General features: G+C 47.5%; 1 protein-coding gene across 1 annotated transcript in view; it reads left to right on the top strand.

Annotated features, from left to right (window-relative positions):
* RhoGEF3 (Rho guanine nucleotide exchange factor 3) overlaps nucleotides 1-23,982 on the top strand; it is a 435,033-nt gene that overhangs the window by 231,633 nt on the left and 179,418 nt on the right. The window lies entirely within an intron of this gene.

Here is a 23,982-nt window from a genome sequence, read left to right as displayed (position 1 = left end):
TCGAGAAGATGCCGGAAATGTCCGCTGTGCAGTAAATGAATTCAGAGCTGCATGCAGGAATCAGTTAAGTCTGCCCACCTTCTGTTTACATGGTAACATGGAGTATTGCCCGCTAAACAGTTGGTGCCGGATGGTGCGCTTGCGCCGTTGTAGTAGATTTTTTAAATGCGTAAGCATTTCTAAGCCTGCCCAGCGAGAAATTAGTCGTTCCATAGAGTAAGACGAACGCAATGGCTCAAACCCCCGTAAGCGAGCAAAAAATGCAATAGCTAATACCCACGTAAGGCAGATGCTACAAGCGCTCAGCAAAGTGAAGCGAACAATGCATACATTCATTGATATCACCCATGCAACACACAGAACAGCATACCTTCAAATTAAAGCGTAAGCTCAAGACAAGCACCCGAACCATCAGTAAAGCGTTGCATGACCGCCTCAGTGATTGTAGCGCTGGTTTTGCAACAGCTTCGCTGGACGTTCAGCTTGAGAAGGACCGATAAGAGTTGATAAGGGTCGGATCGTGTTCGATAAGCTTGATAGCGACCGATGAGGGTTTATGCAACTCGAATCAAGCTTCATAACATTGGTAATGACACCGGGGTGCGTGGAGACGAACAAGTGCCACAATGCTTACGCATACCCAGATGAGTTTCTGCGTGAATTTTTTCTTCGTTAGTCCTATAGAGTGAGAAAAACAAAATCTTCAGCTTTGCATCCCTCATGTATTAGATGTTCATGCAAGCCATTTGAGAACAAAGCTTCGCTTCGCCGCAGACATTAATTCGCATTTATTATGTCCAGGGCCGTGCTTACCTATGTCTTCGCTAAACCCTCTGTCAGCTGTGTCCTCTACGTGCTGTCCAAGTTAAAAACGACAAGCGTTAAGAGCAAATCAGAATTTCGCAGGAAGAAATATATATTGTAATTTGGTTTTGCACCATTTTGTCGTCGTGGTGGGTTCCTTTTACGTTAAATTCAATTTCAATTTATTTCATCATTCATCATTAGTACAGAAGGAGCTCCTGGAGTTACAAGAACATTCAGGGGGACCTCCTATTAGTAATTTAACAATGCAGGAATTAATACATTATGGTTCGTGCAGAATGTTTCCAGTAAATCCTGCTCTTTTTGCTGAACTGTTCTAAAGTAATATTCCACAACGTTGACAGCGTTTCGAGCATATTACTCGGCAAATAAACGCAACGATGTTTAAAGAAAAAGATAAAGAAGTGTTACTTCGAAGTTATCCGGCGCTCAGAATTTGTGGACCGCGTAATGACGGCTTCTCCTTTTTGACCTCTCGCGCTAATCGTGAAATGCCGTTTTATAGCGTGGTCTTCAGCAGTTTTTCTGTCGCCGCGCTTTTAGTTAAGGAACTCGAGAGCGCGGATAGCAGTTTATATAATAAAGTATCCGCGTTCCTTTTTTTTTTTTTGCCAGTTACTTTCTATATAGCACGTTCTTGCTTCGTTTTAAATCTTCATTTCTACGGAAGCTCGCCGAGGCCTCTATCGATCTGAGGAAGCCAAGATGAGGCGGATCTGTGGGTATTGACTGGAAGGAAAATTGGATGACTACACGTTTTCCATTTTTCTTTCTATCCGGCTCCTCCGTACACTCGGCTTTTTTCTTCTCTTTCTTTTTGTAACAGTCAGTGATTTAGTTATCTTGTGAAGTCTTCTCGCAAGTGGATTTAGGAGATTAACTTTGAGCAGTTTTGATAGCACGTGCCCAGACGCACAATTTCTTTTTCTTCATGCCACGTGCGTTTTGAGAATTGCTGAGGCGTGAATTCGCCCTGGCTGCATTTCGAGCGTCCGATTCACTCTCTCTCTCTCTCTTTTCAAGCCCGTAGTTTAGGCAGCGAGACTGTAAATGTCAGCGTCGACCAGGACGTATATACTATGTGGCTAGAGGTATTTTCTCGTTACTCTGGCATGCAGATGGCGGGTCATGAATTGGCCTATCTCGCACATACGCTTTCTTCTTCTTTTCTTTTTTTTTCGTCCGGTGTCGTTTCTAATTTCCTTCGCCGTGCTCGTCTGGGGATTTTCGTAACTTTCTTTTGCCGTCGTATTCGAACGATCAAAATGAGCACGTGAGCGCTGAACTTTGCCCATTCCACGCTACAGTTTAGAATCGCGGGAGCTGGGGCGTGTTAAAATTGCGCTCAGCAGATATACACACGCCGATGCTCGGTCAAGCCTGAACGAATAGAGACGTCCGTATGTCGGAATTCTCTCGTTTTCGCAGTAGCGTTTTGTTCTTCGTGTGCCGGGCGTTTCGGATAAACGTTAATACGATTACAGATGGTGAAGCGTAATGTAAGATTGGACCGTTGGCGTCGTATATAGGGAGTCGCGGGCAGCACTCTTTTTTTTTTCTTTTTTTTTTCAGTATGACATTCGGAGAAGCAAAATCGAATACCAGCCAGAGCCAAATTTCAAGGGTGACTTGGCAGGCGCTTCTATGTATATAGCACTCAAATGTCGGTGACCCGTTTTCTTCCGATTTCTTTTTCTTTTTTTTTTTACGTAATTTTTTTTTTGTGACGGACGTTTCGTTGCACTGTCTTTGTTTTCAAAGCTAGAGGTTATTATAGGTTACTTATAGGTTATTACTTATGACCCTTCTACACTGGCTATTGTATGCTTTGGTTTATTACTCGTAAGCTAACTTCACATTTTTGCGCTTCGCTCTCGCTAAACCCGCGACCTCGTCCTCAGCATGCAGAATGCCGTAGCCGCTGAGACAACGATAGCGGGTATTTTATTTCCCGTAAGTACGATCTGAAGCTCTAGTGTTTTTGGGCACCGAAATTGTATGGCTGAACACGGGTGCGTCTCTCGTTGTGCTTAAACCTGCTCTTTGGCTAGGAAGAGAAAATGCTTGTTTGTTTATTTATTTGTTTGTTTATTTATTTATTTGTTTGTTTGTTTGTTTGTTTGTTTGTTTGTTTGTTTGTAAATTACCTTAACAGCCAGACCGCCATTGCGTTGATATACTTAGCTACACGAGGATTTGTTAAGGGGAGAAAAACTGAACTTATAGGGAATAGGCGATGTGTTCTTTTATCCTTGAAATGCGAAAGCGTTATCGTTGTTATTCAAATTGCTTCTCTGCAGTGTGACTGTATGCCTGACAAAACGTTAGTTATAGCGTCATGTATTGGTCAATCACTGCTGATTGCATTGTAGGTGTTTATACTTCGTTGTGCTGCCCGTAAGGCATGTTTAAAACATTGGCCGGCGTTTGGAGTTGTTGTTTTTGGTTTTACCGCATCATTTGCATTGTCACGTTTCAGTGACTGTTAAGAACACAGTAGCAAAACAAAAAAGTAACTGTGTATTATGAAACTCCTTATAGGGCGAAACTGTGCCCACAAAAACAGGCTACACTTAAAGCACAACGATAACGGCGAACACAGTCGGCGATCGTCGGAACCTGATTATCGGATCAAGCGCCGGCTTTTATCATGACTCGTGGGGGGGTTCTAGCGTAATCGCTGGTGCCCGCGTGCTTTCCAGAAAGTACTACGCACTCCGCGTCGCGTATGCAACCAGATTACACAAGGTTCGCTGACAACAGACAACGGAAAGAGCCATCGATAACATTCTGGAAACTTCCGATACATGCAGGCGCGTCCTGCGCTGCAGCGATAACGTTTAACCTTTGTTAGCCGGTGGAAGGTGGTCACCGGAGGAAGATAAACAAGTACGCGTGTCAATAACAAAATAGGTTGGTTCTGATGTCGCGTCTGTATGCGTGCGAACACTTTTGTAAGGCAGAATTCAAGCGAGTTCGTGACAGCAGTCCCTCGATGTTCTCAGTTATAGCGCACGGTGGCAAGCCTTCGAGTACTGCTATGCTTTCTATGCTAACCATTCTAGAGTGTTCTTATGCGGCATGAGTTTGAATACCGAAAGCCATTGCTGGTGAGCATGAGAAGTTCGGAGGTGTGACCGCTCAAAATACGGAGAAATACATTCACACCCTCCGCACTTTCGTTCATTCATTCATTCATTCATTCATTCATTCATTCATTCATTCAGTCTAATTTGGATCGGTGGGTGTGCGTGAAGTGATCATATCGCATGGCACCTTGAAATTTGCGGCTTACCATGACCTGCGAAAAAGTTTCCCTCGCATATTGAAAAACGCTTGTAACCCTTGCGCTAGTAGTAGTATGCCACGTACCACTATGACTTAACTGCCCAGAACGAGAGAGCTGGGCTGATTATTTATGCGTGTCGCGCATTGTGACTTACGCCTGGCACGAAAAAAGAAAAAAAGAAGTGCAGCGTGCGAAACAGGCGCACACAATGCAGACGAAAATATCTGGAATTTTGTAACGTGTTGGTCATGCATCGTGTGGCTATAGGTATCTTGAGTGCTCGTTTATCGCCCGCCTGCCTAACGGCGTCTGCCGCGCTTCCACTGTAGTTTTCTTGAAAGCGCGCTCGCGTGCGTGCTGTTGTTGGGAGCAGTGCGATAGTGCGTACAGTATCTAAATACATTTCTTCCTCTCTTATCTCTCTCTCTGCTCGTTACTTCTTCCCTCTTTTCATACCAGGCAGGCCGTTGTGTACTTCTAATCCCCGCATTCTAGAACGTTCCTCACTCAGCGCTCCACCTCGACTGAAGACCGTTGAGTAAGACAATGATCTGTGCTAGTGGGTGTTGATTCATTCTTGAACTCCGCTGAGTGACACTGATCACGGTCAACAAACAAATCCATCAAGGAAAACATAGGAAAATATTACATGTACTTACCAATTGAATTAAAGAAATGATAAATTAATGGCACTGAAAGTGGATGAAAATACAACTTGCCGCAGGTGGGGTACGATCCCACGTCTTCGCATCGCACGCGTAAAGCGAAGACGTGGGATCGTTCTCCACCTGCGGCAAGTTGTTTTTTCATCCACTTTCAGTGCCATTAATTTATCATTTCTTTAATTCAATTGGTGTGTGCAAGTAATATTCCCCTATGTTTCCCTTGGTGTATTTGTTTGTTGGCTTCTCATGCTATGATTGTTAAAAATCGGGCCCCTCGGTTAGCCCCCTTTCTTCTCGTTCTGATCACGGTAGGTGACACAAACAAACACACCACACAGGACGAGAGATCTCGTCCTGTGCGGTGTGTCCGTTTGTGTCCTTTACCGCGATCAGTGCCACTCGGCGCAGTTCAAAAGAATAATAATAAAAAAAGAAAGTTGATGGGAGCGCCGCCCTCGATAAAAGTGGTCACTGCTCTACGTTGCCACTCCACGGAAATTCTTGAGAATCGTAGTGTCCTCTTCAGTCGAGCGGCGGCGCTGTGTTCGACTCGGTAGAATGGAGAAAAGAGCTTCGGTTCGAGGATCATTTGAGATGCATACGACCCCGTCACGTCTCAAACAGCGGTTCCCTGTTACGCTTGGGTTAGTTCGCGTTTTTCGTACCAGTAACAATATTCGCTCTGGCATTTTACGAAGCACTCCGAGCGACAAGAGGACTCTCCTAAAGCGTCACGACAACGCTCGTTATCTTGAAGCGCGGCTTATGTGGCAGCTATACACAGTATATAGTTACCGCTGCTCAGCACTGCGAGAAGTTGTTGGCCCTATACACTGCGGGTGCTGCTTTTGTAGCGTTGTGTGGACTCGTACGGCCGGCCATCACAAGTGGATGGTGAAAGTCTGCAGTCTGATTCGATCAGCCGGCGGCTATCAAAACCCGCCGCCGATCGCACTGGCCGCCGAGATTGACTGTTCGCACGCCAGGGAAAGCGACGGGATCGAGGGTCGGTCCGTCCCGGTTTTCTTTGTTTCTCTCTCTCTCCGCGACGCGAACGAGGGGAGGCGGTCTCTGTATGTATACGTGCGGCGGCGGCTGTAACCGACGCTTCCTCCCATAAACTGCTCGCGGATTATGGCTCGCACGCGGCCTGTCCTTCCCATAAACTGCTCTCTAATGGACTATAAAAAGAGAGACCGGCCGTTGTGTCGTTCTCGCCCTGGCGTTCGGCAAGGACACGTCCGCCAACGTCTGTCTCGCGCCGCTTGTCTCGTTTGCGCGGTAACTGTTTCTTTCCTGTTTCTCTTTATTTATTTTTTTTTCATTTCGCGATGCATCCGTCTTCCTCCTTGTTTATCTCAGGTGGCTTATCTTTATGGCGTTTTCCTGAACGCCGTGTCTCCTCCTGTTGGTGAAAACATTGATTTGGATCTAACTGGTCTGCCGCCACTTCTGCTTATTTGCTTTTGTTAGCTTCTTTCAGGCAAAGGTGAACCGACTGTACGGCTGCCACTGCAAATTAACACTTCCTGCAATTCAATCCAGTTTCTCTCTCTCTCTCTCTCTCTCTCTCTCTGCATCTTGGAAGAAACAAATAGAGCCGAAAATCTGACCACTGATGATTGCTCCATTGTGACTGAGATCTGTGTTATGTAAAAAAGTAAATACTACTATGTGTGAGAAAGAATGCGCTGCTCTTGTTCGCAGGTTGTTCATTTCCATGCACACCAGGAGTACGAATTCGGTGTTTTTGCATTGAAATATGAACTCAAAGCACGCCGAAAACGTTCGGCAGAGCCAGTCGGTGTATGTAGGGGTTGACATGGTATCCGCGCAGGTCTGGTCATTACTTTGGCTCCGCGCAAAACTTGCCGCACCGTTAACAAAACTATTTTCTATTATTCCCTAGCGCCATTCACTTTGCCTTCCAGCTTTTAATAGTGGCCCGCACGAGACCAGCCGTGTGTGGTCGCGTTCTTTTCTTCCCTTAGTGTCCTTTTTTTACCCGAAAATAAATGTTCCGTGATGAGAACAAGGTTTCCTTCAAACACCAACACACACCACGACACAGCCCGTAATGACCTCGTGCACTTCTATGGAAGGAGACAGACACGCCGTCACCGAATTTTTGCCGACACTTTCTCTCCCCCTCTCTCTATTTCTTTTTCTTTTTCTAAACCCACTTCATTTGCAAACTTACTTCTGTCTTGTACTTAATTTGTATCGCTTGCTTTGTGTGGTGCTATTATTTACTGAAGACTGAAATTTCTATCCGATAATGGCGCTGTTTCCGCGTGCACGGGTAAATGACGTCGTAAAAAAAAAATGAAAGAAAGAAAACCAGATGAACACCTCCTATCACGAACCCGGCGGCCATAGCTTGACGTGCTGCTGTGGCTGGAGTTCGGCGTGCAGAAGGAGACGGCAGCGTTCGGGTTGTCGCCCCTAACATGCAGCCCTTTACAAAAAGTTTACTCTGAATCTCAGTTTACAGCGTATCGAGTTCATTTTGAGCCTATAAATAAACACTTCGAATGCAAGTGCTAATGACCACGCTCGGTAGAGATTTAGTTGACTAAAGAAAAGAGAGCGTCAGCTGACTCACACTCGATACGCATTTAATTGGCTAAACTTAAGAGAGCGTGGTTGACTCTCAGTCAATGCACATTAAATTGACTAAAATTAAGGCAGCGTGAATTGAGCCACACTCGACACACATTTAATTTTCCAGTTAATGAACGCTCTGAAAATATGAAAATCTAAAGGCATTCGATTCGCTAGTCGCTAAGTGAAAGACATTAACTATAATGAAATTTTCTGTTACCATGATTGTGCGCTGTATAGCCTTCTATTATATTATTTTAAACATAAAGTATTCTATCGAAATTTGTTTAATTATTTAATTTATTACTTAATTCTCAAACACGTTACATCGCCGTTTTTCCCTAAATAGAGCACGTGTCACTTTTTTTTCAGAGAGTGACGCTAGCCTACAAGCTTCTTTTGACTGGCCAAATAGGTTTTCAACTGACATGCAAAAATTAGATTTTAATTGAAACACGGTGACGAACCTGTTTATGAAACTTAGCAAGGAAACTCAATAAAAAATTTATTTACACACGATAAAGTCTTCCGAGAAAAACTTAATAGAAGCTGAATTAAAACTCCGCGGAAATATTTCGCGAAGGGCGCCTCCTAAGCACAACTTCCCGTGACGGTGACGGAGCAGACGCGCTATGACTTGCATCATGGATGTAGCGCAGGTCACGAGACGGCACATGTTGCCTACCCGCCGTGGTTGCTCAGTGGCTATGGTGTTGGGCTGCTGAGCACGAGGTAGCGGGATCGAATCCCAGCTACGGCGGTCGCATTTCGATGGGGGCGTAATGCGAGAACACCCGTGTACTTAGATTTAGGTGCACGTTAAAGAACCCCAGGTGGTCGAAATTTCCGGAGTCCTCCACTACGGCGTGCCTCATAATCAGAGAGTGGTTTTGGCACGTAAGACCCTATAATTTAACTTAACTTTTAACACGTTGCCTAATGGCGAGTCTTCGTCGAAATTTGAGAGAAAGAAGCAGGGCTAATTTTTAAGAGGTAAGCGTGCCCACCCCATATAGCCTCTTGGACATCGCGATGTGGTTAGCAGCGTAAGATACTTGGCCAGGAACCACAGCGTAGGGTGAGCCTTTGTATTCGCCGTTGTAATCCTTGGCTTTGGCGGCTTTATGCTGCCGAGCTACCAGCTGAGTGACAGGTTCGTTCACCAGCCCCGGCGGCCGCGTTCCAGCGGAATGAAAAAAAAGAAAAAAAAATCGTTCGTGTATACCGATATTGAGGGCACCTTAAAGGGCCCGTTGCAATTTTTGGGTTATGCTCGGGAAAATTGTGAAACGCCGCCTTGGGTCGTCTTACCGAAATAATTATTTTCGCGTCGGTCTAGAAATTTAATTCCCTAGAATTAAATTCACTAGAATCTTTTTTTTTCTTTAAGTGCAACAAATTTCATTAAAATCGGCCCAGAGGTGTGACGAAAGCGTTTCTGCATTTTTTACACGTATTTGAATAGGTGGCGTCAGGTTCTGCCCTAGCTAAAGCTCGCTCTTAATTAAGATATATCTCAAGACAGAGGCGAGTGAATGTGCTGGAAAATGGTAGAACGCAGCTAGCCCGCGGAGCGTTGGAGGCGCATATGCAGGTAACACGGAGCAAATGTATTGCTTTTATAGGGCAGTAATTAGCTTTGACATTTTGTGGCTCGTTAGGACGACCTTAGGCGCCGACAATGAAGATAGCTTAAAGGTTAAAAAAAAAAAGAGCTTTGTGGCGTGATCCACCACCACGTTTCAATCGTTATATCCATCCGTAGCCCATCTGGTTGGTAGAAAGAAAAGGTGACAAAAGTGGTTATCTGCGGACTCGTTAATATACGGAACACCCTGCGTCGTGTTTTAACAGACCGTGCGTCATCAACGACGCGCTGTGGGGGGGGGGGGGGGGGGGGGGGGTGTTACGCAGTTGCCGTATTGTTTTTCAGCACACGGTGGCGCAACGCTCCCTCTTAGTTTTTTTTTTTTTCTTTTTTCTCAAGTCGTTTGTTTCGAAATTGCGAAGGCGGCGCCACCGGCGTATGCGTATCGCGTTTCGCCTTGGAGTCATTAGTAGGTGCGGAGTGACGTCCCAGCTGCGTGACTCCCACCTTACTCTCCTTCCACCGCCGTCGTGGTGCGGAGCACGAAAGTTCACGGGACACAGACTGGAGCGTACCGCAACACATTCGGCGTCTACAACCCCGTTCGCCCCTGAATCACATACATACTTCTCTTAGTGGAAAAAGAGAAACTGAAATAAGAATTGTAATTCAACGATCTATATCATCGTCGTGATCATCATCGTCCTTCGGAGATGGGTGTGGATGTTTCAGGAATAAAAATATCAGATTTCGCGCGCGGGAACTGCACATCGGGTTATCACGGAGGTGACTATACTTACTTCCCGATTTGGGCGGCCCGCTTTAACCTCAGTGGTCTCGCTGTTCCCGCGGATTACGTAGGGGACGGTGTTTTGTTCTGCTCCGGACCGCGAATCGTCCCGAAAATGCCCTCCCCGTGTGCCGAATCGGCTGTTCACTTTCTCTGGTGTGGCGGCGGACACCTTTAGTAGGACTCGAGAGTCAGACGGCCAAGCGAAACACTGCCGGAAAGGAGACAGCAGCACCCGCGACGTTATAGAAGTTCGGAAAGCGAACAATTCGCTTGTCCTCGCGTGGTTGGTCAGAATGGCGCTTTTGTTGACGAAAGCGCCAGTCTGATCAATTGCGCCAGAGCAACCGAGCAGTTCGGTTCGCCTTCCGAACCGTTACGGGATCGCACCCTTTCTAGAGCGCGCGATTGCTTACACCGTTTTCTCGATCCAGCTACAATGATATCGGTGCGTTAGCTAACGAGCTAAAGCCAAACCAAGCCAAGCCCCACTGACCGCGCCCCGTCTTCATCCCGTCTTGGTCGTCAGGCATTTGGCGTTGGAAGAACGTAAAGTAATAGCTAAACATAAGTGCAAATTTACTGATCAGCTTGGAAACTGTCTAGCTTCACATCAACAAAATTTGGAGCAATAAATGTTGAATCTCTTGTATTTCGCCAGCTGAAATTGTAGGATTTTGAAACGCAAGAATACATATTACAAACTTGTTTGCTGCTTAGTCCCATGAAAATAATGCATCGGGGCAGTTATCGTGATAAAACGGGAGGTCCTTTCACTGCCAGCGTGGCTTGCCGATGTACTACAGTAAAACCTCGTTGCAACGAAATTCAAAGCGGGAGCTGAAATTACTTCGTTATATTCATTACTTCGTTGCATCCCCTTTCGTTATAAGGATGTTTGAGGGTATGTGCTATTCATGCGATGTACATTCGGAGCTGTCGTGACGCATCTGGAATCCGTCTTGACATTTGCGATTTCGCGATATGAGATTGAAGCTGTAGAATATTGAACATGTGAGGTATTGTTGTGTTTGTTTCTTGCTCTTTCTTTTTTATATATATCGACTTTAAGTTCGCTCGCTAGAAGCTAAAAGGCAGGTGTTTGAAAATTATTGGTTTAGGAAAGACTAAAAGCTGCCTGGACTGGGCCGTTCCTGCTCAGATTACATCCGAAATGTGGGAATAATTTCCCCAGGCACTTACTGAACCCGCTTGAACGATATTTTGTGAGGTTGCAAAAATAGATATAAAGAGTTGTAGCGTGATAACCACTGATGGCAATTCTTGCCCTTCAAATGTTATATAGAAAAAAAAAACGTGACTATGGAAAAAAGAAAAGAAACAATGTGTTTAATACGCCGCAGGCATACCTTCAGATTTGCTAGATCTTCCTTTTACATCAGGCTTGCAATAGCGAAAGCGCATCCTTTAGTGATGCCATCACAAGGGGCGCCCCCCCCCCCCCCCCTTCTCCCACTTCTCTCTGCTTAGGCTTAGTCTTAGTTTTATTTTTATTTTTTCACTTTTACGTGTCCTCAACCAAAACGCGTTTTGGGACAAATAAAACACCGCATTGAAAAAAAAATTATAAAAGACTTCATTGATTGAATTATTTCCAAAGGCACAGGGTACAGTAAGTTCAAATAAAGTCTCATGTAGCAAGTGAGCTTCTCGCACCCGCTGATTGGAAGAATGGCTAAGCCGCCATTAACTTGGTAAACTGCCTCACAGAAAAGCTAGCTTTATGGAGAGGGTCCATTGCTACTATTTGATTTGTATGGTGTTCAGAATACGGCTCTTGATTAATCGAATGTTGTACTGTTAACGTGTGTTGCTGTATGAACAGTTAAATGGCAAAAAAGTAATCAGTTGGCCCACTATCGCTGGAGAGGTGCCGGGGAGACATTTGGGCGCCGGCGTTAAACGGCCGCTGCGTCGTCGCGTGTGCGAAAGCTTCTCTGCGGTTTTTGTCGTGTCTGCGGGAAAGCTACCCGCGTAGGGGCGGTCATTGATCGGTCTGCTGGCGCAAAGCCCCCTGCGTGTTCGCTTACTCTCGGCCGAGCGCAATGCCGACGACATTATTTCTTTTTCTTTTTTCGTTAATGTAGCACGCGCTGCTTTCGGCAGACGTTCCGTCGCTGATTTGGTTTGGTTAACGCGAGAGGTAGTCGTTTGCGCGCCAGCTTGAGCTCCTAACGCCGTACGATAACCTGCCCGGCCAAGATGTAAATGCGTCGATTCCGGTGCAGTGGTTGCGGTGTCCGGTGGTTACGTCGCTCCTTATCGCTTTTTTTTTTTCTTGCTTCCGAATTTTTGGGTTCTGAGTGTCATTATGAATCGTAAACTGCTAAATTTTATTTTCTAAACCGAAGCTTTCTTTTACTCTTGCTACGAAACGTACAGCGCATACAAGCACCGCACTATCACTTAATGTAGGAAAAGATAGCAAAAAAAAAAAAAAAAAAAAACGCGCACTCATGAACGTGTGGCAGCCCCACTGCCACCAGCTCGAGGCCAAACTAGAGGCACGAGAAGAGAAGGAAGCCAGCTCCGGTGTGCTGCGGCCACAACGTACCATGTGTTGAAGGCGACGATAACAACAACAACAACAACAACACAGGCACCGACCTCCCCATTCCTCCTCGAACGCAATGCCCTGCCTCGGAAGCCCTCAATAAACCGCAGAGACAGTCATCGCAGACCTCGCCCTCTCCACAAACAAAACACCTTGTTTACCGAAACATTTGTGGGACAGGATGTTATTGCCTCCGTACAATCTGGCGCAAAAGTTCGCGGGACACGAGCTTTGCGATAAAGCTGAATTTCCGCCGAAGGTAAGTTACATAGCCTCGAAGCCAAAGCTTCAATCTGTAAAAGCGCCGGGCCTTCAAAGAGCGGAAATTCGCAGTCGCCGTAGAAACCGTGTCCCGTAAACCTTTCTGACCGACTGTACGAGAAGCCGCTGTGATAGCCCTAAAAAAAAATGCTCCTTCCTTTCTTTATTTCTTTTCTTTTCTTTCTTTTTTTACGGCAATAACTGTGCACCTTTTAGCATGCCTTGTTAGATACGGGACCTTTTCCTGAGCCTACTTCGATTTCACCAGACCACATCGAATCGCGCCACAGCTAATTAAGGAGCGCAGAAGCACGTCTACCCCGTGCCCGAGGCGCGGCACGTGCAAACGAGTTGGCGTCCCCCCCACGTGCGCCGCAGGTGAAGCTATTCACTGCTTCACTCTTTCCGAAAGTGTAGCGGGAGCCTGGCACAGTTCCAGGTAACGCAGGGCCCGAGCAAAGCTGCTTTGTAGCACTGAAACGTCGCCCCCATCCGCCTTTGTGACGGCGCTTGCAAGTCAGAATGGCAATACCGCAGAGAGAAGTAAGTGCTCGGACAATTGGGGCCCAAGGAGCGACCCTGTGCACCGGGTGTGACACAATCGCACGGGCGCCTACCATTGACCGAAAATGACGACATCTGAGCGGCCTCGCCGATTGGCCGAAAATGGCGTCACTTGAGCGGGCTCGCCGATTGGCCGAACGTGACGTGACTTTGAGACACCGAAGGGCTTAGAAGACAGAGATTGGGAGCAGAAAGAGAGCATTCCTTCATTCATCTCTTTCGAGCTTCTTGCCACGGGCCGCAGCGTCCGAGTTGCTGCCGGCCCGTAATGACTTTATGACTGTTAATTTCTTTGCACTCTCACTGTAAATAATGTAAATAAACCTCCAGTTTTCATCCCGAAGTCCTCCTCAACCTCTGCCAACTCCCGCACCCAACGGCAAGGTCCAAGAATCTGGGGGACAACAATTGGGATTGTCCTCCAAATCCTGACAGCCTTTATTTTGTACATGCTTCGACTGGCGTAAAAATTTGGTACTCTATTCTTTTTTTCGTTTTATTAAATCCCATTGTGGTAAATTTTTTTCCAAAACCGGATCGTTCTTAGTGCCTTAGTATTATTTATACTAAAAATAATACTTGAGAAAACCTCTCTTCGTTCTCTCTGCATTTGACGGCTTACTAAATTTTGTCCTCTCTTCTCAGGAAGTTGCCGACATCGCTAGACTTTGGTACGCGCTGGCTTCGAACACATTTTGCTGGTTTTCATTAAGAATGCTAATTGCTGTGCAGGTGAACCGTTATTTTGCTTGCCAGACATTATTTCTTTCAGAATATGCCACCCAGTGCAACATTAATTTTGCAGCCATGGAACAGAGGGGGAAACAACGGCATGTCGTGTAATTTAGAACGATGTTCTTGTTTTGTGCCTGTCTGTACTTTACGCTGGTCATAAAAGTAAATGGCTTCGTGCATGCTCTTGGCACGCTCGTTGAACTCATCTTAGCGGCCCACTGAGAGGCCGGCTATTACCAAGATGACGAGCTCGAGCGAGTCACTTCGCTTAGGTTCCCAACGTTCTTTGTTCTTGGCGGGCTGGCCGCGTGTCCTCCTCCTCCTCTTACATTCTCAGTTCATCGTCATACCGAGATAAAAATAACAAATTCATTGAAAAAAAAAAACGAAGAAGTTCTTCGCGAGTGGCGTCTCCACATTACGGAAGGCGTCATTTTATGGCAGCGCGTGCGAGCGCCTCTTCGTCCCCTGGCATTCGGCTCTGGCGCCTGCGAACGACACCTCGTGCACAGCGATTTCTCTCCTGCGTTACTCCTCTTGCTTGTGCTTCTCTCTTTGGTTTCTTTCTTTTCTTTTGTGAGTTTCTGTAGGATAGGCCAGTTTTAGAAAAAAGACGTAGACCTGGGGACAACGACGTGGTTATGAGAAAAGGCTCAAGTGGATGAAGGCGATCCGCTGACCTCCGCCTCCCTGCCGTATCCGTTATAGCCGCAGAGTACATATAGCGTGTGGTCCCATCGCGAGACCCCGATTCTCTCTCTCTCTCTCCTTTCCCATCGGGCTTTGTGCCGCCAAAGACGTTCGATGCCGCGAGAGGGCTTTGTCGTCGGCCTTGCACCGTAAGTGGAGCGAACTTCCGTACCGCAGTCATCTGCGCGGGCGGGCGGGCGCAGACCTTGATGACCGCGCTGCAGCATTTGCTCGCGGTGGATGTATATGTATATATAGTGAAAGAGAGAAGTGTGCTCCGGGTGTGGAGGAGGCTCTCTGCGTATATAGTGCGATGATGGGATTGGGGACGGTGAGCGGTGTAGGGGAGGGGGGCATGTATGGGGGAGCATATGTGCGTGGGCATGGATTCTCTGTGCCCCGACGTCTTTCGTTAAATCTGTGCATGCGCCGTTCTGGCAGCATTTGCGAAGATCGGCGCGCAATCGGCGCGCTTATGTTTTTCGGGAGCGCCGATTGATCCCTCTGTGGGAGCGTAGCAGTGTTCATTTGTGTGCGCGTACGTACTTGTCCGGTAAGAGGAGCTAGTGGCCGTCGTATGGGGATAGTAATCGGGACAGTCTGTTCTAGCTTTCTTCCTGTCTCATCTTTTTTTCTTTCTTTCTTTCTTTCTTTGTCTGGTCAGGAAAATGACACGGCTTAGTTTTCAGTCGCACGCGTAAATCAGGCTTACTGCAAGTGATTGTGGTTTTTGTCGGCGTATTATTACGCGAGTCGTTTCATTCTGGAAGTGCACAGATTTGTCGGGGAATCTAGCCGCCCTTTGTCGCATGTTATCTGGTCGTAGCTTGGGCTGGAGTGTGCCATTTAATCTTTGCTTCTATTCAAACCTCGTAAGATAGCCTTTTTTTTTATTCCTACTTAACTTTTTTTTTTAGCGCGAGCTCATTTGGCTTCCGCACAATTCCCTACTTTCATGATTGCTTTCGCCTTGCAGCCTGCTGCTCGGAAACTCTACCGGAAAACACACGCGCTTCGCATCCGCTCGTAACCGCCCAAAGAGTGCGTGCCGGCCGGGTGTCTCGAAAAACTCAGTCTGGCCAAGCTTATTGCTGTCGGAGGTCCCGTTGAGAATCCGAGAGGAATGTAACACGTTGACTCGGCGTCTCGTGAGTTTTCCGCTGGTAGCTCGTGCTGCGAAATTAATATTTAACATTCGGCTGTGTCCCACGGCACGAACAGAGGCAAGGCCTTTCGAACTTGCCGCGGCACAGTGACGCTTTGACCTATAGGCGTAAACACAACCTGCAGCAACGCACACAGCAGCGCTGCTCGGCTCGTAAAGTGTGAGGCGCACTTGTGTAGAGTGGTCAACCGGCCGATTTGGCCGCCATCTCTCTTGTGAACAGTCTAAAGTACAGTCCAACGCCGCCGTAAGACTATACGCATGGCCGTGCCGCACACTAGGTTCATGCGCTAAAGAACCAACAGATCTGCGGTAGTATTCCCCGGACGCTGGGTATGCGGCACATGTACTGGACACCGATTCCCGAGTACGTCACTGTACTCAGGAATGTGTAGAGCGCGGGAAAGTCTGGACAGCAGGCACAGAAGGATATTGTCCATCGTATATGTAGGTTGCGGCGTTTGAACTCTCAAGCAGCGTTGGTGTGACTCACGGCGTATTGTTCTCAATAGGGTCGCCAAAAGACCCCTCTCCTCCTTCCATTCCATGTACGTAAAATGGTTCAAGTATCGATTTAAATGAAACGTATCCACAGGGGCCCGAAGGGCATCCAACAAATGCTTAGTTCCGGATCTGCGGTATTCGTTCGGGCGGCCTGCTCTAATTCATCGATGCCGTTGTTGACCTTATTTATTCCGGAAAGACAACGCCTTCGTTTCTTCCTCTCTTCTGTATGGCTTTTCAACTTTTTTATTTAAGAAGTGGGGGGGGGGGGGGCGCTCTAAAGTATCGCCTTCGTGCTCAAGGCTTACCGAGTTCAGTTATCTTTATCTTTCGACTACACCGGGCAACAGCTGGCCATTCCTGTGCGCGGAGAAAAGCGCCGAACCTCGGTTCCTACGCGTTGTCATCGGCGCCCGCCGCGCACTAACGAGGCGCCTTTGTGTCGCACTCCATCAGCTTCGAGTTTCAGCACGCGAGCTATCCGCTCACTGCGCACACACTGGATCCGCGAGCCCATTGTTTTCGTTGCAACGAATCCCCAGCTCACCGGGGACAGCTTTGTGTGTCAGCGAGTTTGCCCGGCATGCGCGTGTATGCGCTTATAACTTTACGCTGATTGGCTCTGTACGTGAGGCGGCGAGTGGACTTCCTCGTTCTTTCAACCCGTGCACGTTCGTCACTGCGACGGATTCGTGACTTCGTTGCCGACCTGCAAAAACAAAAAAGGGAGAGAGGGAAATGCAACGACATATTGTTTCTTCGAGTCTGTTCTAATTGCCGACCAACCGCTGTGAACGCGGAAAAATTCTTTGTTTGCTCGAATGCCGCCGTCACGCGGCGAGCTCAGCAGTATCTCTAGGCTCCCTAGAATACAATTCTAGTGGACCACAATATCTCCGCCTACGCGGGGCTGACGCTTCCTCCGGTTTTATTTGGCAAAAATCACATTTGTTTACCTAAACTGTCAGATGAACGACGTTGTCGAGTAGTTTGCGTTCGTGCTGTGCCCGGGATGGCGACGTCTTGCGGAAATGGAAATGTCCTCGCACGTCACGTGCGCTTCGTTGTGGCGACAGAGACGTCTCACGCGTACGATTATTAAATTTCGTGAGAACCGGCGGCGCAGTGACTTGATTTAACCATTTTCTGGCTGAAGGTCGATGTCTGTACCGCGGTGGACGAAAGGTTCGACAAGTTGACGCAGCTGGCGCTTCATATCTAAAGGTAGCCCAAAGATATACGCAGACATGGTTTTGAGATTGGGTGGCTATAATAGAAAGCTAGGATCTCCGTAAACATATCATCCTTTCCGGAATACTGTGTTACCACAGATGTTTACGTCAGGGGGCGCTTTGGTGGCGACATCTTGCGGCTACGTAAACGCGTAAATAGGTAAATTTACTGGTACAGAACAAGTTATTTTTCTCTTGAGTATCCCTTTAATTTCATTCGACCTTTTTTTTTTTTTTGCAATCATTCGGTTCTTCCTGTTTCCGTGATAACCTATATATTTCTCAGTAGTTTTCATCACTGATAGGCGCCTTGGCCCATACACAGTGTGTTTAACTTAACTTGAAGCAAGAATTTAAAAAAACGTGGTTAATCGCAGCTGGGTGAAAACAACGACATATGCGGTGTGGCGCTCCTCGAAATAGTTTTCTTTTTGATACTGCTTAATTAGTTAATTCAATGAGATTAATTATTAAAAATGTATAATACTCACTTTTGTGCCAAGTGCAATTTCTTTGCGTTGTAGAGGGGGTTCAGAAACGATCGATCCTATTCTTTTGTGGCAAAGTGCATGCTGCGCGGTTATCTTTTTTCGGCGCCTAAAGAAAGCCCGCGAAATATGAGGTAAAACCACGTGACTGCGCTCATGCGCTATCGTATTGCAGCGCTCTCAACCGTGCTTCGACGAAAGAACCGTGCGCGCGCACCGTGGTGAAGTGAGTAACCGCGGCTGTAGGAGTCGCCTTCGCAGAGCGTCAGAACCTTCCACGACGGCTCGTGGAAAAGACTGGTCGCCTTCTTTGATAAGCGAACGGTCGGCGCGGACGTTTCTTTCGCTCGAAGCACGGTTGAGAGCGCTGCAATACGATAGCCCATGACCGCAGTCACGTGGCTTTATCTCATATTTCCCCGGCTTTCTTTAGGCGCCGAAAAAAACCACGCAGCATGCAAGTTGCCAAAAAAAAATTGGTTAGGTCGCTTCTGAATCCCCTCTACAATGTAAGGGAACACACTTGGCCCTAAATTGACTGTTATTTTTTAAAGCGAAAGCTTTACTGGCGGCGAACTTGCGATTTTGCCGTGGCGGTGCTACGTGGAGGCACATGACGTCATAACGCGCGCCTCGCCGCGGATATTTCTCTCTCTCTCTCTCTCGCTCCCTAGTCACTACTGCGCATGCGCCATTAATAGCACCGAGCCACAGGTGTTCCGCCGCTGCGCAGCGCCGCGCCTTTCGGCCTCCGCCGTTTGGTATGACGTCACACCATGTTCCTCGTCGTTGCGCTCGCCTCTGCTCGCTTCGCCAGCTGCGTTGCATGTCTGATAACATGTCGGAGGATTGTAAAGGAGAGGTCGCGTGCTCCGCAACCGCAGTTGAGGCGGCAGTATGGACGGCGACAATTCTGATAAGCAGGAGGAGGCCTTGAATCGACATCGGAACGAGATGAAAAGGAAACGAATCGCCCAGGAAACAGACGAACAGCGCGCAGAACGACTGGCTGAACGCCGCAACATAGCTAGACAACCAGACTAACTTGGACTTGCAATCAAGATTAACCAAGGCTAACCATGCTGTGCCTTAGCTTTCGCTGCGTATATCCTGGCATAGCCGAGCTAAGCCACTGCCAATTTTTTCTTAATTGATCTTAGCTAATGAACTAATTAAGCAAAATATATATAAACACTCTTAAGGCGCGCCACGTGACGGCAAACCATATGTCGTTGGTTTCATTCAGCTGCAGTCAACCACTTTCTTTCAATCCATGGTTCAAGTTCAGTGAAACAGCCTGTATATTGGAAATGGTGTAACAAAAGGCACGTGCTCTCTGCCTCCCCAACTGGGCGCGTATAGCTAAATCTACCTAGAACACGGAACTACAATTGCAGCGACACACCCTATTCTGCCTATCTGTTATTAAGGTCACAAGCGATGCCAATCATTCCTTTATTTATTGCTATTATTGGACGCGAACATTCATGCGACGCAAAAGTATTTCACTGCCAGGCAGTGGTGTAGTGCCTCATCTGTACCTATGCTTTAAAAGCTAAGCTTCTTATTTTTTTTTTTCCTACCACCCCGGGCGGTTTAGGCGTGCCAGCTGCCTTGCCGCGTAAACAGCCCATTCTGGGTGCTTCGTAATCAACGGTCGTGAGTTGGTGGGCCGGACCATGTCACCAGTGCGCGATATGCGTCTACGCGAGCGTTTGTATGTACGGCCTCCAACGCGGACCGATCCTGACAATGCTACTGCATTACAGTCGCTCAGGCTGTAGCATGTGGGCCTGGTTTCCTCGCCTATATCCCCGGTTTTGGAGTCGGGTGTCTCGCCGACTAGGCAGCAGCAGAGCGTCTCTCCCACACAGCTGAGGCGCGAAGAGGGAAAGTGTGAACAGCTGTGACGTGTAGCGCGGAGGAGTTCGGAAAGGAACCGCTTCAGGAGCCACTCTTGCTCGTACACGTGCAGTCGTGTTCAATATGAGCTACAACACGGTGCCCGAACTCGAAGGGAGACCCGAGACGTGCGCGGCGGCGGCACCGATGGACATAGCATAAATTTGAGAACTAAACACCATTTAAATTACTGATATTTGCTGCACCAACTTTTTTTGTATATGTCGGCGCCACCGTGCAGTTTTGAAGCCCCTTTGGCCAGGAGCACCTTGTTGCCGCTCACATCGAACGTTACTGTCGGTCACAAATGGCGTTCCTGCAGTTCAGTGCGACCCTGGAGGACATTTTCCAACGTCTCGATTGGCGGGTATGTTTTTCGAAATGGTGTGGACGCGTTAAATGTCGCGAGCGTTAATGTTTCCTATACTTTTCAGTGCATTCACTGCTACTTGCACTTCGACTTGAACCGCGAGACCAATAGCGTCTCGGCGTTCTAAACGGGATGGAAGCTGTCCAGAAGCGACGCGTCCACATATTCGCAGCGCGCGTGCTGCGATCTGCGTAATCCTTTTTTTTTTCCCGGTGATACTGACGCGCATCGTTCCTCGAGTCCTGATTGCGACCGTAAAGACGAGTTCCGGACGGACAAGACGGCGAACATTTGTTTTAGTGCATGAACGGCGCTCTTTGAGCGTTGCACGGGGCGACCGAGACCGACAGTTCTCACAGTCAGAGGCAAAGGTGACAGTAAAAGCCGTAGCAATAATAAAAAGAAATCATTCGTCGCTTAACCCGCGCGCAGCCTCGAGAAATGGGGAGCTTGGTCCCACCACCAAATGCTCAGTTCAATGTTGCATCCTTAGACAAAGCCTTTTACGCTTTTGGTATCACGGTTTTTTGCTCCTTAAACAAATAGACAATATCCGCAACTCACAGATTACAGTTTCACCGCGGGGGGCACGAAAGAACCGCTCACGTTTTCTAAGTTTCCGAGCATTTCATTCTTTCCTTCTCTTTTCACGCTTACTTCTGGTTCCTCGTTCGTTCTCGGAGTTGTCAGCACCACATTTCTTCGGTGTCGTGATTGCCCCGTCGGCAGTATGGGGTGACCGACAGTTTTGCCGGCGACCTACCCGTGCAGACCGGAATTTCTAGCTGGAGATGTGCGGAGCCAAACGTTTGAGTTCGCCTGGCGGCGGTGCAGCACCGCCTGCTTCGCTGCTGCCGAGGTTCAGCGTACGACAGTGGTCCGCCCCCGCCCGGTGATTATACGGCGTCCCGCGCACTTTCTCCGCTCACGCAACCGACCGAGGGGGGGACAATGGACAAGCGCCACGCTTGTGTGCGCCGGACAAAGTCGACCGAACCCCGGAGATTGGAGAGCGCGGCGCGACGCGGGAAGGTTAAGCGCCTCTCGTTCCGCGCCTTCGTCTTTTAAAGGGGCGCCTGCGCGCGCGCGCGCGCGCTAGCAAGCAGGTTGGTGCTGATAGAGAGAGGGTCGAAAGAGCACGCTGGTGCTTTCTTGCTCTCGCGAGGTGACTGAAAGGACGTTTCGGATGGCTGCGTGCCACTGCCGCTCTCTCCTTCGAATGCTTTTGCGCGGCGTGGTGTATAGGAGCACTGCGCTAGCTGCGTTCACGGTTGACGGAAGAATGTGTCCGCCGACCCCCGTTGTTGACGCGTTATCGCCGGGTTCACGCCACTCTGAGCTGTTCATTCCTGTATTTCATATATATATATATATATATATATATATATATATATATATATATATATATATAGATATAATCTTTTTCGGTCGCGTTGCTCTACTACAGGGAGTGTTCTTTCTGAAAGCTTTTGTTGTTTTCACGTGTTATCCCCACATTCTTCTCGTCAGACACCGAAACGTGGGGGGCTCTCTCGAAAACGAGAACAAAGTGAAAGGAGCAGTAGCAGAGCAAATCAAAGTTCACTGGAATGCCGTGAAAGGACGATATTCCTTTTTCTTACATAAATATTCTTTTTGTGAGAATCGCCCTCACGTTGTTGAATTTGGGGTATCCGTGCCTACTCGACAATTCTTTTCCTGCCATATTTTCGTCCTTTCTTTCTCTCTTTCTTTCTTTCTTTCTTTCTTTCTTTCTTTCTTTCTTTCTTTCTTTCATTCCTTCATTCTTTCTTTCTTTCTTTCTTTTGCTTCCATTTAATTTCTCGTCCTTTATCGAATTTAATGCGCGATATATGCCATGGCCTGAACAAAGATAATGTTGTGCGCCACTGCGGGTCGTGTTCGCGGTATTACGGGGCGGGGCACGCGTGCACACTGCAACCGCTAGAAACAACGCGGGAGCTCTTGGTGTTAGTGTTTTGTGAGTGAAAAGAAAAAAAAGATAAAAATGTTGTCTTGTGAGCGCAGGCAACAGGTGGTGACATGAAATTCCGTTTCGATGAAGTTTCGATGAACATCAAAAGCCAGTTCCATCAGCACCCGTACGGAATTTCACGTGAGAGAATGGAACGCTTATCGCAAGACACTTGCGCAACGAAGCAACGAAGGCGATGAAGTAGAGCCTTGCTGCTCATACATACTCATGTGAATGTATGGTAACTGGTAACGATAATGCTAATCAGTCTCGCTGGTTTGTGAGGAAATTTTCCGTTGTAGAAAGGAACTAGGGCATTATTTCACCGTGCCTGCGTGTATGTTAGCATTCCTAGTTTCCGTATCTTTGTTTATTTTTTTTTTAATATTTGGCCTAACGTAGGGAACGTGTCCATCGTCAATTTAGAATACACGTCCTTGACTAGAACGTAGTCTCGCAGAGCTCCCACCGTCGTTAACAACGCTGACCTCGCGTGTTGACCATGTCTGTGCCGTTGTCTGGGCACTTTATGCTAAGCAGCACATTATCACTAGCGTTTCGATATTCCGGGGTCGTTTCATCGACGCCGCGAAAGGGGAGTGGAGTGATTGATATACAAGACGTGCGCAGTCACTGTGACTCTTCGCCTTCTGTACTAATAGACTATCGCGCTCAGTATGAGCTATGCAACGCGCGAGCGCTTTTCTGTGCGATTTCGCGCTGTAGCTCATCCTGAGCGCCTTGCTACGTTGCACCGAACTCGAAAAAAGAACAAAAAAAACGTGCACAGGTACTGCAGAACTCGCGCTGTTTCACCCTTTTCAACGTGAGCAGTGAATAAGAGAAAATGTATATAAAGCAGTAATCATTCTGGTACGTCGTAGGGTAATCACATTCTTTACTTTTCCCCCAAAAATGAAGAAAGAAATGAGAAAGTTAGACTGAATTCTGTTGCTTTCCTTGCACGGTAGCAGGCCCGTTAGAGTAGGTGAGCGCGAAAATTCATGCGTTCCGCGAGAATATTTGGTGAGCGAAAAGCATTTAGCACGTGCTTAACGGGTGCATTCCGAAGCGACAACACCGTTCGTAATCCTCATCTAAGCTCACGTGGCTGGGCGACCTTTCGTATAGCACGCATAACCTCCCCCACATATATTGCCCAAAAGGCTTATATCTACTTGCAGTTTTGTAGCTTCTCATAGCTTCCTGAAACCACTGGTTGACTTGCTAGTCGTTTTCAAACTCTTACACCTGAGCTTACTTCACTAAGCCGTTTTATAAACACCAACCAATAAACTCTTTTTCTTTTTCTTAACATGTGTTGTTTTTGTCTCTTCGTTATAGCGAAAAATGTGTGCTGTTATCATTTGCTTTAATCGGCGTCGCAGGGCCAATTGGTTCTTGTTTGCAAGGAACAAATTATTGCAAACTGTAAAAAAAATTAAAATTAAATTATGAGGTTTTACGCGCCAGAACCACGATCTGATTATGAGGCACGCCGTAGTGGGGGATTCCGGAAATCTGGACTACCTGGGGTTCTTTAACGTGCAACTAAATTTAAGTACACGCGTGTTTTTCACCCCCGTCGAAATGCGGCGGCCGTGGCCGGGATTCGATCGCGCGACCTCGTGTTTAGCAGCAAAACACCATAGCGACTAAGCAGACACGGCGGCTATTGCAGACTTCTACAACGGCAAGACCAGATGCACAGGGACAGGCGCTGTCCTGCTTCTTTCGCCTTGCTTTTGTCAAGGTTTGCA

This window comes from Dermacentor andersoni, chromosome 2, assembly GCF_023375885.2.
Source record: "Dermacentor andersoni chromosome 2, qqDerAnde1_hic_scaffold, whole genome shotgun sequence".
Classification (NCBI taxonomy): Eukaryota; Metazoa; Arthropoda; class Arachnida; order Ixodida; family Ixodidae; genus Dermacentor; species Dermacentor andersoni.
Note: the sequence above shows the minus strand (reverse complement) of the source record. Positions and strands in the feature narration are given on the sequence as shown.